At 41.0% G+C, this 17,322-nt stretch overlaps 1 protein-coding gene across 7 annotated transcripts in view; it reads right to left on the reverse strand.

Moving 5' to 3' along the window:
• The window catches only part of blk (BLK proto-oncogene, Src family tyrosine kinase), a 90,516-nt gene that overhangs the window by 62,521 nt on the left and 10,673 nt on the right, over window positions 1-17,322 (reverse strand). The window contains exon 2 of one of the 7 annotated variants that reach the window (XM_063035419.1): window positions 14,335-14,412. The exons of 5 other annotated variants lie outside the window; for them this stretch is intronic. The gene's annotated coding sequence lies outside the window, so the exon portion shown is untranslated. Of the gene's footprint in view, window positions 1-14,334; window positions 14,413-16,608; window positions 16,680-17,322 lie in introns of all 7 variants that reach the window. One more of the 7 variants, XM_063035429.1, reaches the window with a different exon arrangement.

The following is a 17,322-nucleotide window of genomic DNA, read 5'->3' on the forward strand; positions in this document are numbered from 1 at the left end:
CTTATCTCTGAGCATGCCCTTCATGTACCTACCAATTGTTTCTTAAATGATACTATGAGAACTGCCTCAAGAACTTCCGCTGGTAGCTCATTTCATATACTCACCACCCTCTGTGTGAAAATGTTGCCCCAAAGGTCCCTTCTAAAGCTTTCCCTTATCACCCTAAATCTGTATCTCCTAGTTTTGGACTCCTCTACCTTGGGGAAAAGACAGCTACCATCCACTTTATCTATGCCTCTCATAGTTTGAAACATCTTTATTAAGGTCATCCCTCATTCTTCAAGGTATAAACACCTAGCCTGGCCAACCTCTCCCTATAACTCAGACCCTCTAGTCCTGGCAACATTCTCATAAATCTTCTCTGCACCGTTTCCAGTTTAATCACTTTTTTCCTAGAAAGGAGTGACCAAAACTGCATGCAGTACCCCGTGCAGCCTCACCAATGAGTTAAACTGTCTATCTGAATGTACTGTCCCAGCTACAACACTCAGTACTCTGATTAAGGCCAGCATGCTAAGTGCCTTATTCACCACCTTGTCTACCTGTGATGCTGTTTCAAGAACTATGCACTTGGATTCCTTGGCTCCTCTGTTTCATTACACTTCCCCATGCCTTGCTATCTATTGTACAAGTCCTACACTGGCTGAACTGTATAAAGTTCATCACCTCGTATGTAACTGTATTGAAACCCATTTTCCTCTCTTTGATCCCCTGTAACCAATGATAAACTTCTTCACTCTCAACATCTCTTAATTTTCTGTCATCCACAAAAATACTGATCAAGCCTTATACATTTTAACCAAATAATTTCTATAAATAAAGAATAACAAAGATCCTAACACTGACCTCTGCAGCACACCACTACTCACCAGCCTCCTTTCTGAGAAACAGCTTTCGGCCAGTACCTTCTGTTTCTGTCTATGTAAATGCTGGTAGTTTTCCTGTTCCTCAGAATTCCCCCCAGTAACTTCTCCACTACAAATATCAGGCTGACCAGTCTGTAGTTCCCCAGCTTGTCCTTGCTACCCTTCTTAAACTAGATAATAATATAGCCACCTTCCAGTCTTAGGGAACTTCACCCATAGCTAATGATGAAGCAGTATCTCGACAAGAACATCCAGAATTGTCTCCCTTAGCCTCCCACAAAGTCTGAGGACGCAGTCAGTCAGTCCTACATATTAACCTATCTAATACACTGCAAGACTGCAAATGCCTCCCACTGAGTAAAATGAATGTTATCCAAAATAATTCCACTTGTTTCCCTTATCTCTTCCTCAGTAAAAAAAAAACAGAATTAATATTTTTGAAAAATCCCACCCATGGCCTTTGGCTCAAGAATAGACAGCCCTACTGATTTTTACGAGCAGGAGTCCCCAACCCTTTTTTTTGCAAGGCGGACCGGTTTCTTATTGACAATATTCTTGCGGACGTGGGGGGTAGGGTCGCCAACGGCCAAGAGTAGTCAAATACGTTGTGTTTACCCCGAGAATGACTACAATGACCAAGAAACCATGCGCGGGCACCAGTGCGCAGGCGTAATTTGCGTTTGCATTTACCTGCTGATTTTTTTCTACAATTCGTTTTTGGCGACTCTGTTCGGGTCGATGGGGTAATCACAACCAGAATATAGGTGATAAGTGGCTAATACACTCAATTTCGTTTCTAAAAGTGTTTATCTGACGAATTTAATATTAAACACACAGCGCATATTTTCCTTGCATGAATATAGTGATGTCAATTATCAGGGGAGTTTGAAATTTGAGTTATCAGGGAAGTGTTGAACGAACTTCCAGCAGAAGTGGTAGAGGCAGGTTCGATATCATCATCTAAAAGAAAAATTGGATAGGTATATGAACAGGAAAGAAATGGAGGGTTATGGGCTGAGTGCAGGTCGGTGGGACTAGGTGAGAGTAGCGTTCGGCACGGACTAGAAGGGCAGAGATGGCCTGTTTCCGTGCTGTAATTGTTATATGATTATATAAGTCAATAGCATCATAACATTTTAAGTAACGTTTGGATATTAAACACACAGCACATATTTTCCCCGTATGAACATATAAAATCATTGCAGCACACCAATATCGCTGAATCGGTGGGAACCCTGGACTTGTTTCCCTGCAACATCGAGGGGTGATGGGAGACAGCGATACTCGAAGGGGGTTCCTTATGTCCAGTCTATTCCGCAATTTAGTTTTCGTTGCATTCATGGCAGAGATATGTTGGAAATGGAAGCAACGTTTTCAGTGCTTTCGTGGCTATCTCAGGATATTCAGCCTTGACTTTGATCCAGAATGCCGGCAGAGATGTTATGTCAAACATACTTTTCAGCCCGCCGTCATTTACAAGATCTTCTTCCCGCGCTGACATGGATGATGCACGGGTAATGACCTCGCATACGTTAATGGCTCAACCATGCGTGACAGGGAATGAGGAAAGGTGCAGCTGCCTCCCATCGCCAAATCATATCGCTTCCTCGCGGCCCAGTGGTTGGGGACCGCTGTTCACTCTTTCCCTAGGCACCCTTTAACCCAACAACTATAGAACCTTTTGGGATCTTCCTTAGCCTTACCTGCCACATCCATCTCACACCCTTTCTTTGCCCTCCTAATTTCCCTCCTAAGGGTATTCATCATCTTATAGTCATCTCCAATCTTATAAGCCCAATGTATGCTTCCTTCTATTTCTTTACCAGAACATTAATATCTCTCATCAGCTAAGGTTCTCTAAAATTACCAGGTTTACCCTTCACTCTTACAGGAACATGCTGCTGCTGGAATCTTGATATCATACCCTTAAAAGCCTTCAGTCAGGTCTGCCCAATTGACATCTGTTGGACCCTCCTAATTTCCCCAAAATAAACTCAGCTCTAGTGTAGAAACCTAACCTGTGGACATGTCCTATCCTTTTCAATCACTATGTACGCAGGCGTTTCCAGCAAGTGGACAGTCACAAGGCTGTGGGACCGGACGGCATCCCAGAGAGTATGTGCGGCACAACTAGCAGGTGTGTTTACAGATATCTTTAACCTCTCCCTCTCCCAGTGTAAAGTGCCCTCCTGCTTCAAAACATCCACCATTGTTCCTGTACCTAAAAAGACCAAGGTAACATGTCTGAACGACTGGCGTCCTGTCGCATTCACTTCAATAATAAGCAAATGCTTTCAGAGGCTGGTCAAGGACTACATCTGAAGCATGCTGCCACCCACACTGGACCCACTACAATTCGCCTATCGACACAACTGATCGACTGACAATGCAATAGCCACACCATCCTCACACATCTGGAGAAGAAGGATGCTTATATGAACATGCTGTCAGAAACAGAGAAAATCTACAGCACAATACAAGCCCTTCAGCCCACAAAGCTGTGCCGAACATGTCCTTACCTTAGAACTACCTAGGCTTACCCATAGCCCTCTATTTTTCTAAGCTCCATGTACCTGTCCAGGAGTCTCTTAAAAGACCCTATCGTATCCGCCTCCACCACCGTCACCGGCTCTCTGAGTAAAAAACTTACCCCTGACGTCTCTTGTGTCCTGACGAAGGGTTCTGGCCCGAAATGACTGATCATTTCCACAGATGCTGCCTGACCTGCTGCGTTCCTCCAGCGTGTTGTGAGTGTTACCCCTGACATCCCCTCTGTACTTGCTTCCAAGCACCTTAAAACTGTGCCCTCTCGTGCTAGCCATTCCAGCCCAGGGAAAAAACCTTTGACTATCCACATGATCAATGCCTCTCATCATCTTATACACCTCTATCAGGTCACCTCTCATCCTCCGTCGCTCCAAGCAAAAAAGGCCAAGTTCATTCAACCTATTCTCATAACACATGCTCCCCAATCCAGGCAACGTCCTTGTAAACCTCTTCTGCACCCTTTCTATGGCTTCCACATCCTTCCTATAGTGAGGCAACCAGAACTGAGCACAGTACTCCAAGAGGGGTCTGACCAGGGTCCTATATAGCTGCAACATTACCTCTCGGCTCCTAAACTCAATCCCATGATTGATGAAGGCCAATGAACCGTATGCTATCTTAACCACAGAGTCAATCTGCGTAGCAGCTTTGAGTGTCCTAAGGACTCAGACCCCAAGAACCCTCTGATCTTCCACACCACCAAGAGTCTTACCATTAATACTATATTCTGCCATCATATTTGACCTACCAAAATGAATCACCTCTCACTCATCTGGGTTGAACTCCATCTGCCACTTATCAGCCCAGTTTTGCATCCTATTAATGTCCCACTATAACCTCTGACAGCCCTCTACACTATCCACAACACCTCCAACCTTTGCGTCTTCAGCAAATTTGCTAACCTATCCCTCCACTTCTTCACCCAGGTCATTTATAGAAAATCACGAAGAGCAGGGATCCCAGAACAGATCCCTGAGGCACATCACTGGTGACCGACCTCCATGCAGAATATGGCCCTTCTACAACCACTCTTTGCCTTCTGTGGCAAGTCAGTTCTGGATCCACAAAGCAATGTCCCCTTGGATCCCATGCCTCCTTACTTTCTCAGTAAGCCTTGCTGAATATTTATTGGACTACAGTTCAGCATTCAACACCATAATTCCCCGCAGGCTTGACAAGAAACTCAGAAACCTTGGCCTTCACCTGCTTTGCGTAGCTGGATCCTGGACTTCCTGTCAGATCACCAGCAGGTGGTAAGAGTGGGCTCCCTCACCTCTGTCCCTCAACACAGGTGCCCCTCAGGGCTGTGATCTAAGCCCCCTCCTTTACTCTCTGTATACCCATCACTGTATCATGACCCACAGCTCCAATCTGCTAATTAAATTTGCTGATGACACTACACTGATTGGCCTAATCTCAAATAATAATGAGGCAGCCTTTAGAGAAGTAGTCATCACCCTGACACAGGGATGTTAAGAAAACAACTTCTCCCTCAATGTTGCAAAAACAAAGGAGCTGGTTGTGGACTACAGGAGGAATGGAGACAGGCTAACCCCTATTGACATCAATGGATCTGGGGTTGAGAGAGTGAACAGCTTTAAGTTCCTTGGCAAAAACATCACCGAAGATCTCACGTGGTCTGTACATACCGGCTGTGTGGTGAAGAAGGCACAACAGTGCCTCTTTCACCTCAGACTGTTGAAGAATTTGGGCCCCCAAATCCTAAGACCTTTCTATAGGGGCACAATTGAGAGCAGCCTGACTGGCCGCATCACTGCCTGGTATGGGAACTAGATTCTGCAGAGAGTGGTGCGGACAGTCCAGCGCATCTGTAGATGTGAACTTCCCACTATTCAGGACATTTACAAAGACAGGTATGTAAAAAGGGCCCAAAGGATCATTGGGGACATGAGTCACCCCAACCACAAACTTTTCCAGCTGCGACCATCCAGGAAATGGTACCTCAGCATAAAAGCCAGGACCAACAGGCTCTGGGACAGCTTCTTCCACCAGGCCATCAGACTGATGAATTCATGCTGATACAATTGTATTTCTATGTTACATTGACTGTCCTGTTGTACATACTATTTTTTATAAATTACTATAAATTGCACATTTAGAGGGAGACATAGTGTAAAGATTTTTACTCAAATTCAATTCAAATTCAAAAAACTTTATTGTCATTCTAACCATACATCAGCTCTGCAGGGCAGAATGAGACAGCGTTTCCCAGGAGCAGTGCAATCATAACATAACAAATGCAACACTAAATAATAAACATAAAAATAAATAGTAAAACACAACAGCCACGTCAGTTAAAATCAAATTATAAGTGTCCGGTGCAAGTTAAAAGTGTCCAAAGCAGAGTCAGGTAGAGCAGCTATTTAGCAGTCTGACTGCCTGTGGGAGGAAGCTGTTTAGTAGCCTTGTGGTTTTAGTTTTGATGCTCCTGTAATGTTTGCCTGATGGCAGAAGAACAAACAGTTCATGGAGAGTGTGTGAGGGGTCTTTAATGATGTATCGTGTCTTCTGGAGGCATCAACTCTGAAAGAGGTCTTGGACAGAAGGTAGGGAGACCCCAATAACCTTCTCTGCTCCCCTAACCACCCTCTGCAAGGCTCTTTTGTCGACAGCACTGCAGCTGGAGTACCAGGTTGTGATGCAAAAGGTCAGCACACTCTCAACCATGCCTCTGTAGAATGTAGTTAAGATGTTAGTGGGGAGTGATGCTTGTTTAAACTACCTCAGAAAGTGCAATCTCTGCTGGGTCCGTTTCACAATCCCAGTGGTGTTCCTGGACCAGGTGAGATTGTCCGAGATCTGCACCCCAAGGAACTTGATGTTTTCCACTCTCTCCACCGTGGAGCCGCTGATGCTGAGGGGTGTGTTCTCAGGCTGAGACCGTCAGAAATCAATGATCATCTCCTTGGTTTTGGTGACATTAAGCATCAAGTTGTTATCACTGCACCAGTTCTCTAGGTGTTTGACCTCCTCCCTGTACATTATTTCATCATTTTTGCTGATGAGCCCCACAACTGTGGTATCATCAGCAAATTTAATGATCAGGTTCTCCTTGAATCTGGCTGCACAGTCATGTGTTAGCAGTGTAAACAGTAATGGGCTAAGCACACAGCCTTGTGGGGATCCAGTGCTCAGTGTGATGGAGTCAGAGATGTTCCTGCCAACACGGACTGACTGTGGTCTCTCTGTCAAGAAATCCAGAATCCACCAACACATGGTAGTGTTAAGGGCAAGCAGAGACAATTTCTCCACTAGTCTCTGCGGGACTCCTCACATATATGGAAGATGTAAGTAATAAAGTCAATTTAACTCAATGTAAAAACTAATAGAATTATAGCCATCAGAGCCAAAGTGCACGGTGTCTGCACCTTCAGTTACTTGTCCTGCCTCGTTCTCTAAAAGAAAGTCACTCTCATACCCTCCTGAGTAGGACTCTCTGTATATTGAATCCAGAAACTTTCCTGGCCACATTTCATAAATTCCACCCAGTCAATACCAGGGAAGTTAACATGAAGCAGCTGTATGCTGCCTGTCCCGCCCTTCACTGGGTCAGGGTTGTAGCATCCCAGTCCACCTTAGCTGCTAAACACTGTTCATTAAAGTAAGTGCAGTTTAACGGAGTATCCCTTTCCTGTGTCCTTTACTATTCCAATTACTCAACATGCCGTCATTGGCTGCTGCTTTATCCCATGATTTGCTCCTGCTCGGTCCCTGCCAATCTAGTTTAAATCTCCCATCTAGCGTTAGCAAATTTCCTTGCAAGGATATTTGTCTCTCCCTGGTTCAAGCACAACCTGGCCCTCTTGTACAGCTTGCCTCTTCCCCAGAAGAGATCCCCAGTCATCCAAGAACCCAAGTCCCTGCCCTTTGTACCAGCTCCTTAGCCACAAATTCATTTGGCCTTTCTACTTCTGACCTTGTTTACACATAGCACTACTCCAGAGGTCCAGTTGCTTAATTTTTCACCTCACTCCCTATATTCATACCGCAAGGCCTCATCCCTTCTTCTACCCAAGTCATAATTTCCTCCCCACTCACTCATCTCCTTCAGCCACTCAAAGAGATCCTTGACCCTAGCACCTGGGAGGCAACACACTATCCTGGCTTCTCTTCCACAGTCACAGCATCTCCTGAGACTGATATTCTAAGTAGGATGGATTAAATTTGTGATACGAGTGCAGGTTGCTTTGACATTGTTTATTGCAGATATCTGGCCATCATGTTGCACTTCTAAGAGGTCAGACAACAAATTTGGAAATGGCAGTGAAAACTACAGTGAACAGAGCAGAGTAACAACAGATTCAGAAAATAATAACTATTTCTCCAATTTGAAATCTGATTTATAAAATTAGAAATGTTGTATTTAGCTGACATCTAGAAGCAACCACTGAAACTTGAAATCAGAATTTATTGTCAGAATGCTAACTAAATATTACAATTAGCGACCATGATGTTTTCGTGGAGTTTAAGTTAAAAATGGTGTCGGTTAGTTGCAACCCTGATTTTTATGCACAGTGTTTTGAAGAAACAAACCAGCGATCTTTGATTTATTGAGGGAAAAAAAATGAGATAGGCAGCTGTGAAGAATCTTGGTAAATCAGCAATTCACTGATCTAAATGTCTAATTTTCCATGACAGGAGGTCTTTTATGTAAATTAAAAGTAAGCTGTTCAAATGCTCTAGTGATTGGTTAAATTGGTATTTAGTCCCAGATTCTAGACAGCACATCCAATACATCATGAAGCAGTATTGTGATGAACGGAAACAGGTTTAGGATTTTTTTCCCCAAACGGGGAGAGAAACTTCACATGGTAGGTGCTTCTTGCTTCTCATTGCTTCAAGGGCCATTTGTTGCAAAGTTCTATCACATGTACAATAGAGCAGTCTGTTCACGTTTGATTTGCACTAAGACCTTGAATCCACTCATTCCACTACTACAGAGTAGAGCCATTGTCAGAAAGATAGACAAAGGCTCCCCTATCACACATCACAGTGGAGTGGGATGTGGTGGAAGCAGGTATCGGTGCTGCGAGCCTCATGTGGTGGGTGGGGTCATAATACATCAGTTGGCGAGAAGTGCAAGCCAGTGAAGCTGGGACACCTGCGGAAAGTAGCATGTTTTACCAAAAAAGGCAGCAAATTGTAACCAGTCCTAAACAAGAGACTCCGTGATTTGGGATCTGCTCGGGCAAGACCCCTTTCAGTGTCACCAAGATGTACTTCAAATTCAAGTTTATTGTTAAAGTTCTATCCTGAACCACACAGGAATGTTGTACTACATGAGAAATTTCTAGGATATGCAGTTTAGATTGTCGGTCATTGAGTTAACTCCATTTTACTAGACCAATTCCAGTCCAATGAGTTTTATCTCCTTTTGAAAAACTGACAAATATCTTCATAATTGGAAAAAATAATTCCCCAGTTTTCTCCCACGTGCTCTGGATTTGTCTCAGCTAGAATTCAGTTAAGAATTTCACACCCAGATAGTATATTGCACAGTTGCGGCAGACAAACAGCTATCATAAGCAGGAAAAGCGAATGGTTTACATTTAAAGTTAGACCAGTACAAGCCTTACACTGCGAATGGAGGGGCACGGGGAGTGTAGGAACAAAGGGACTGAAGAGTACAAGCACATAGTTCATTGAAAGCAGTCAGGAGAGGTCATTAGAAATGGAAGTTCAAGTTCAAGTTCAAGTTTAATTGTCATTCAACTATATTCATGAATACAGCCGAACGAAATAGCGTTCCTGGGGCAAAAGTGCAAACATGCACAGCACATGGCACTCATAACACATTCAAAATAGCAAACAAACATACAATGGTGCAAAAATAATATATATACATACATATACATACACCCACACATACATACATATACACACACATACATACGTATACACACACATACATACGTATACACACATGCCTTCGGCTTGCCCTCAAGAGGCTGCTGTGTACGAGCACGCTGCCATGTTACTGCAAGTCTTAGGTGACTTGACAATACCAGTTTCAAATTAAAACTATTTTTATTGCAATTTACGTTTATGTGTCTGGTGTTCAATAAATTCTTCGAGTCTGTTTCTTTAAGTAAATAATGCAACATTTTGTTAAATAGCCAACAGGTTATAGTTTTCCCTGACTTGATAGAAAACATGATAGAAGCCAATAAAAATACTTCACAAACTATTTCAGAACTCCTGAGGGATTCATTTAAGAAATCAGAGTTTTATTGCTGCTTCTCATTATGTGAGAGGTTGGTGATGCTAAGGCATCTCTTAATACAAAACTTCACAAGTACAGATGCTTCACAAACTGGAAACTCTCAAGACCAATGCTATCAAATTAATTGGAAGCACCTTCATACATCTCTTGTCTGTCTGCATTTCAGATGAGTAACTAATTCATTGAAATTTACGGACTTTATTTCATAATTCTCTAAATGTTCAACATTATTTTTTTTTAAAGGGAAATCTAATAGGCTCATCATTCTTCTAAAATATTTCATGGATTCCAAAATTACTTCCTGTAATTATTCAAATACATGTGCAAAAATGTATTTCATTGGTATGGCAAACTTGGAAATTTTAATTAAAATTAAGTAGCCAATATATTAATTTGCTTGTTTCACTTCTTGTCGATGTTCCTGGTCATTGATAACTCATGGGCAATTTTTGGAGGACCTCAAAATATCATTAGCTGTTATCTATTTGTTCCTGATAGTTTTTTACCTTGTTATCTAGTGATGAATCACATTCAGCATCTACAATATGTGGCTGGGTATTTCTAGTAATAACAATTTCTAAATATTTTGTATTTTCATCAAACCACTAAACTTCATGGTAACTATCATGGCATAGTGGAGACTTGCAAACTGTTCTGTTTATGAGCAGCTCTCAAGAATGGAGCCCTGTTATAACGTGGGAAAGGCCCATATATACCCACACATGAAGAAATAATAAGCAGGATAGACAAAGGAGAATCAGTTGATGTTGTGTATTTGGATTTTCAGAAGGCCTTTGACAAGATGCCACACATGAGGTCCATGGTATTACAGGAAGTATTCTGGCATGGATAAAATAGTGGCTGATTGGCAGGAGGCAAAGTGTGGGAATAAAGGGAGCCTTTTCTGGCTGGCTGCTGGTGACTAGTGGTTTTCCATAGGGGTCTGTGTTGGGACCGATTCCTTTTACATTATATGTTAATGATTTGGATGATGGAATTGATGGCTTTATTGCAAATTTTGCAGACAATATGAAGATAGTTGGAGGGGCAGGTAGTTTTGAGCAAGTAGAGAGGCTAAAGATGGACAGACATATTAGGAGAATGGGCAAAGAAATGGCAGGTGGAATATAGTGTCAGGATGTGTATGATCATGCAGATTGGTAGAAGAAATGAAAAGGTTGACTATTTTCTAAATGGAGACAAATTACAAAAAACTGAGGCACAAAGGGACTGGGAGTCCTTGTGCAGGATTCCCTGAAGGTTATTTTGCAGGTCGAATCTGTGGTGAAGGCGGTAAATGCAATGTTGGCATAAATCTCAAGAGGATAGAATAAAAAGCAAGGGTGTAATGTTGAGACTTCATAAAGCACTGGTGAGGCCACACTCAGAGTACTGTGAGCAGCTTTGTGCCATTTATCTTAGAAAGGATGTGCTGATACTGTTGAGGGTTCAAAGGATGTTCATGAAAATGATTCCAGGTTTGAACGTCTTGTCATATGAAGAGTGTTTGATGGTTCTTGGCCTGTATTGGTTGTATTGCAGAAGAATGAGGAGTGACCTCATTGAAACCTGTCAATGGTGAAAGGCCTTGATAGACTGAATGTGGAGTGGATGTTTCCTATGGTGGGAGAATCTAAGACCAGAGGACACAGTCTCAAAATAGAGGGGTGTCCTTTTAGAATGGAGATGTGGTGGAATTTCATGAGCTTGAGAATGGTGAATCTGTGGAATTCTTTGCCCCAGGCAGCTGTGGAGGCCTAGTCTGTATGTTTACTTAAGACAGAGGTTGATTCTTGATTGGTAAGGGCATGAAGGGATATGGGGAGAAGGTAGGAGATTGGGGCTGAGAAGAAAAATGAGTCAGCCATGATGAAATGGTGGAGCAGACTCGATGGGCCACATGGCCTAATTCTGCTCCTATATCTTATGGTCTTATCCAACATACAAATTAGGAAAGTAGTAAGCCATTGAACCCCTTAAGCCTGCCTCTCCATTCAATGAGATCAAAGCTAATCTAACAATACATCTACTCTTCATTCCAATCTACCCCGGTAACCTTTCGTTCCTTCACTTAACAACATTTCATCTAATTGAGCTAGAAGACTTTAAGAAGAAAATTCCAAACAGTTGCAAGTATCTGAGAGGGAAAAGAAATCTCATCTCTATCTAAAATGGGCAACCATTTATTGTAAAACTGTGACCTTTAGTTCTAGGTCCCCACATAGGAAAGCATTCTCTCAAACATTCATGAAGAAACCTCTCAGAATCTTTTATATTTTAATCCAATCCCCTTTCGCTCTTCTAAACTCCAAAAGAGATACAATAGTAAATGAAAGTCAGAAAGATTGCAGGTGCTGGAAATCTGACATAAAAACAGAAAATTTTTGGAAACAAGAGTTCTGATGAAGAGTGGTCTACATAAACGTCATACATGTCTCCCACCACAGATGCTTCCTGAGCCTGGTGAGAGTTTCCGACATTTTACGTTTTCACTTCAGCGGCATTAACCGATCTTTACAGCTAAGATAACCCACTTATTCCAAATGCAGGTTCAGTAAAGCTTCTCTAACATGCCTCCAACATGTTAGCATACTTACTTAAATAAGAAGACCAATACTGTGCTCAATACTCTAAATGTGGTTTTACCATAGCCCAATACAATGGGAGCACAACCTCTCTACTTTTATACCCATAACATTTAAGTACTTTAAAAATCAGATTGATTAATACTTTAACTGAAAGTTGACAAGGCCCCACAATGGGATCATGCAAACCAAGAATAATCTCTTTTATAATTTTTAAAACATACAACTCAGAGAAGGGGAATCTGCAGATAACAGCAGTTGCTATTAGTAGTGATCTCCCAGATTAGAGGGCTAGGTTCACAATTTCCTCACTTCTAAAGGAAAGGCTGAAATTAATAGAAACTGCATCGAATTCCACAACATTTTACCCATATTGTGAATATTCTGTATTATTTTATCAGGTCAAAACAAAGAATATGTTTAAACCAAACTTTCATGAAGTCATTCTTTGCTCATAAACAGAGAAAAAGATAAAACTCCCAGATGCACCACAGCTTGGTATGGCAAGTGTTCTGCGCAAGACCGCAAGAAATGACAGAGTTGTAAACACAGCCCATTTTATCATGCAGATCAGCCTTCCCATTATTAACTCTGTCTACATTTCCTGCTGCCTCAGGAAAGTGGCCAACATTATCAAGAATCGTTCACAGCCTGGTCATTCTCTCTTCACCACCCACCACACACACCCACACACACCCAATCAGGCAGAGGATGCAAAAGCTTGAACACATGTGCCACCAGGGTCAGGGACAGTTTAGCCTGCTATTATAAGACTCTGGAATGGCTGTGATCTCTCAATCAGCTTCATCCTGGCCCTTGCACTTTATTTGCCTACTTGCACCCTTTTTGGGACTCTTAACGATATATTCAGTCCTCTATTTTGTCTTCCTTAGGTACTGCCTCGATGCACCTATGTATAGAATAATCTCTCTGGATGGTACACAAACAAAGCTTTTTATTTTAACTCAGTACATCTGACAATAATAAACCGATGATCAATTACCAATGCGTTTCAAAATATGAGGCATTCATTTTGGCGTTCACCTTGAATCTATTAAGGTGTTTTAAGAGCAAAGTTTGAAAAAGTTAACGCTTATTAAGTTGTTGGACTGCCTATTTTAAAACAAATAAACTTTATTCATAACTTTTTAATTATTTACAAGAATAACCATTCAATGCCTTTTCATTCTTTACATTCCTTTCCGTACTCTTCTATTACATTGATATATATCTCTGCTGCCACTCGTGTGGGACTCTGGGGTAGTATACTATCTACTAAAATAATTGAGAGGCTTCCTTCCCCCAACCAGACCCCTTCCTCTCTGGGAGGAGAAATCTCCACTGTGGTCCTTCCTCACCAAGCCCTTGCGGTGACTACAGTGCATTCTGCAGCAGGTACGGCTGCAGTCTGGAATATGCCAGTTGGCAGCATTCCTCCGTGGGCATCTGAATGTGCTGGCAGATCGACAACCTTTGGTAGACAAAAGGGTTGATGATCTACCAACAGCATTTGATGTTCGTCTCCACGTGCGTTCCCGTGAACCGCCCACAGATAATATAACCAACTAGTAGATGTTTCCTCAGACATTAAAATGGAGCGTGCTCACCAAAAAGTTCAATAAAAGGAACACAACATAAATCAGTCTAGGAGGCCAAGCCAAAATGAAAAAATTAGTTTGCAGGTGAGTGGTCAAGAAACTAAAAGAGATAAAAGCTATAAATGGATTTACCACAGTCTACACAATAAATAGATCTTCAATATTGTGTTTATCTTCTAGCCACTGACATATTCTCTAGCTTTTCTACAATTATTTGTGATTTCCCATACTCTGAATTTGTTCCCTCATCTCCATGAGAAAATATATTTTCCTTTACACAAAAATTAATTGCCAGTGCAGCTAATGTAAGTATGCACTTAGCAATGAACTTGGCCACTGTGACATTTTCAGCAAAACCCTGAGCACAGCTATTAATGAAATGGACGGGTGATAAATGGCTGCACATAAAATACAAAATGCATTTGCTTTTATCTCTCACAGTTTTGGTCTGAGGCCTAATGAAACTGACGTTCTTATTAAGATGTTAAGCTTACCGACTGTTGTCAGCTGCTCATTAATCTGAAAGGCCAAATCAGTATTTCAGTGAGTTGCAGTATTTTTTATTGAGCTACCTGCCCAAGAGAAATAAAATATATCATGTCAGAAGTGTGATCAAATGGTAAGTAAATTACAGCTTGAAAAAATTTATAACAATGAAAGATTGAGTTTATTTGTGCCACATGTGACACTGGTGTGAGGTTTTTATTGTCCACATCTAGTCACCTCGAACTTACTAAGAGACAAATTGTTAAGAGATTCTGTGGTATCACACAGATCATACCAGAAATGAAGGAGGATTTCTTCCTCAAGTGTTATTAAAACATATATGACAGTTACTCATAGGGTGTAAATGGAAAGGGCAATTCTTCTCGAGGCCACCATTTGAAAATAAAATGCTCTCCATTTCACAAACAGTTGAGGATTTTTGTTATTTTCGCTCTGAGGGTCATGAGTCTTTGCACCTCACAATCTCAAAGGATACCGGAAGCAGTCTCTTTAAATATGTTTAAGGCAGGGTGGATTAATTTTTGATAAGCAAGGGGGTAGAAAGAAATACAAAACTAAGGTTACTATTTGTGTTTCAATACACCAAGGGCTTATTGGCTGGTGAAGCAGGTCTGAAGGGCTGGGCAACCAGCTCCCGTTTCTAATTTTAATGCTCCTGAAGGAAGTTATTGAGCAAATAGGGTTTTTGTGAGAATATGACAAAATCCATAGTCGTTTTTATTTGCTGCAAAAATCAGCACACAAATTTTGATATTACTTAATGAATGTTCACACAGAGGATTGCATTTCATTTAGATTGCAGATTTGATAAATATTACTAACAATAATAATGTTTTATTAATAAAACACATTTACAGCCCAAATTCCAAATTATTCTTAAAGAATTCTGCTCTTAAACTCAGTTCAAACAGCTGCCCAAAAGCAACTCTGTGGAATACCGAGATTTCTAATGATAAATTACAAACAAAAGACATTTTCCTTTTCTTCTTGAAATATCACAGCATTCTTTTCTACATTAGATAGATAGATATACTTTATTGATCCTGAGGGAAATTGGGTTTCATTGCAGCCGCACCAACCAAGAATAGAGGATAAATATAGCAATACAAAAACTACAAACAATCAAACAACAAAATGCAAACTATGCCAGATGGAAATAAGTCCAGGACCAGCCTACTGGCTCAGGATGTCTGACCCTCCACGGGAGGAGCTGCAAAGTTCGATGGCCACAGGCAGGAACAACCTCCCGTGACGCCCAGTGTTGTATCTCGGTAGAATATGGCCGGGGTCCAACAGCAAGTATTTCTAGTATTTGCAGAATTTAATATTATATTTTGTCCTCTAAAACTCCCAATTACTTACTGTATATGTCATCAGCATTCTTTAGTTTAAATATATTTATTTTAATTGCTCAAATTTAAATGGTCAGCCATCCCAAATACCCTGCAAAGTCATTTGCAATCTTTGCTTCTTATCACTAAAGATAAATATTGGACATTTAAAGCCTCAGTGTGAGTTCAGGAACAGATTTTAGTTCTAGAAATAGGTTTAGAAACAAACTATGCAAAGCTGTTCTTCAAAGCTTCACAGACTTTAAAACCTTCTGTTATTCTGAAGACATAATGTTAAATGAATCAATCTTCTAGAATATTACTTTGAGAAAAATTCCACATAGGTTGGCGAGAGCTTATTTACCGCTGAATAGTATAACTCCATAGCACAGATCAAGGCTTGGACGCTCTTGTATCTGCATCACTTGAAGCTAATATGCAAGCATAACAATCAATTAGGAAGGCACATAGTATATTGCCGTTTATTTCAAGAAGATTTGAAGACATGAATAAAGATGTCTTAATACAGATTCATTGGGCCCAGGGTGATTGCTCCTTCAATATTGTGTACAGTTCTGTGTTTGATACTTAGCAAAAACGTATGTGTAATGGAGGGATTGCTGCACAGATTCACTGGATTAATTCCTGTGATAATACATTAATTATATGAGGAGAGATTATATAATCTGTGGCTGTACGCTCTAGAGTATAGAAGAATGAGAAATGATCTCAATGAAATATAAAAATTTGTTACAGGATTTGATAAGGCAGGCATGATCACCTATTGGCTGGGATATCTAGAAAAAGGGGAGGCGATTACACAATAAAGCATCAGCCACTCAGGGACTTCTTCACCCAGAATATAAAGAATGTTTAGTTATAGTGTTAGTACAGGAAAGTGATGCTAAGATAAAAGTAACATGTCAGTACCTTATTGCTGGTTTGGGGCATTGAATGATCTGATCTTGTCCTACTTCAGCCTCAGAATAGAAGGATGTCTCCTTAGAACAGAGATAAGAAGGAAGTTCTTTAGCCAGAGGGTGGTGAATCTGTGGAATTCATTGCCACAGATGGCCATGGAGGCCAAGTTGTCGGGTATATTTAAAGCGGAGATGGATAGGTTCCTGATTAGTAAAGGCATCAAAGGTGACAGGAAGGGGGCAGGAGATGAGCTTGAGAAGGAAAATAAATCAGACGAAGGAGACTTAACAAGCCAATTGGTTTAATTCTGCTCCTATGTCTTATCTTCAAAAGGCTCATCGTGCCTGTGTTTCCTGTTGGATGAGCAATCCAATTAACCCTGTAACCTTGTCCCCTTCATGGGGCCCTGCAACGTTCTCTTCCGTGAGTAGTTGCCCAATTTCTTGGTAACATGAATTTGATAGAAAACACTGTGTGAAAACAAATCATACATCTCAATTCATTTATACCTAGGTACCACCTCTCCAATATCCCCATCTATATATATTTTTACGGATGTGAGAAAAACCAACCATTTCTCTGAGCAGGAATTTTTTTTTTTATATTACACAGCCTGAAAACTGCATAGCACTTTGAATTTTTTTTGTAATTTGCATACTATTAATATTTAGAATGAAAATTTAAAAATCACATAGACTTGATTTTATTTATTAATTGAAGGGT

Source organism: Mobula hypostoma, chromosome 2 (genome assembly GCF_963921235.1).
Source record: "Mobula hypostoma chromosome 2, sMobHyp1.1, whole genome shotgun sequence".
Taxonomy (NCBI): Eukaryota; Metazoa; Chordata; class Chondrichthyes; order Myliobatiformes; family Myliobatidae; genus Mobula; species Mobula hypostoma.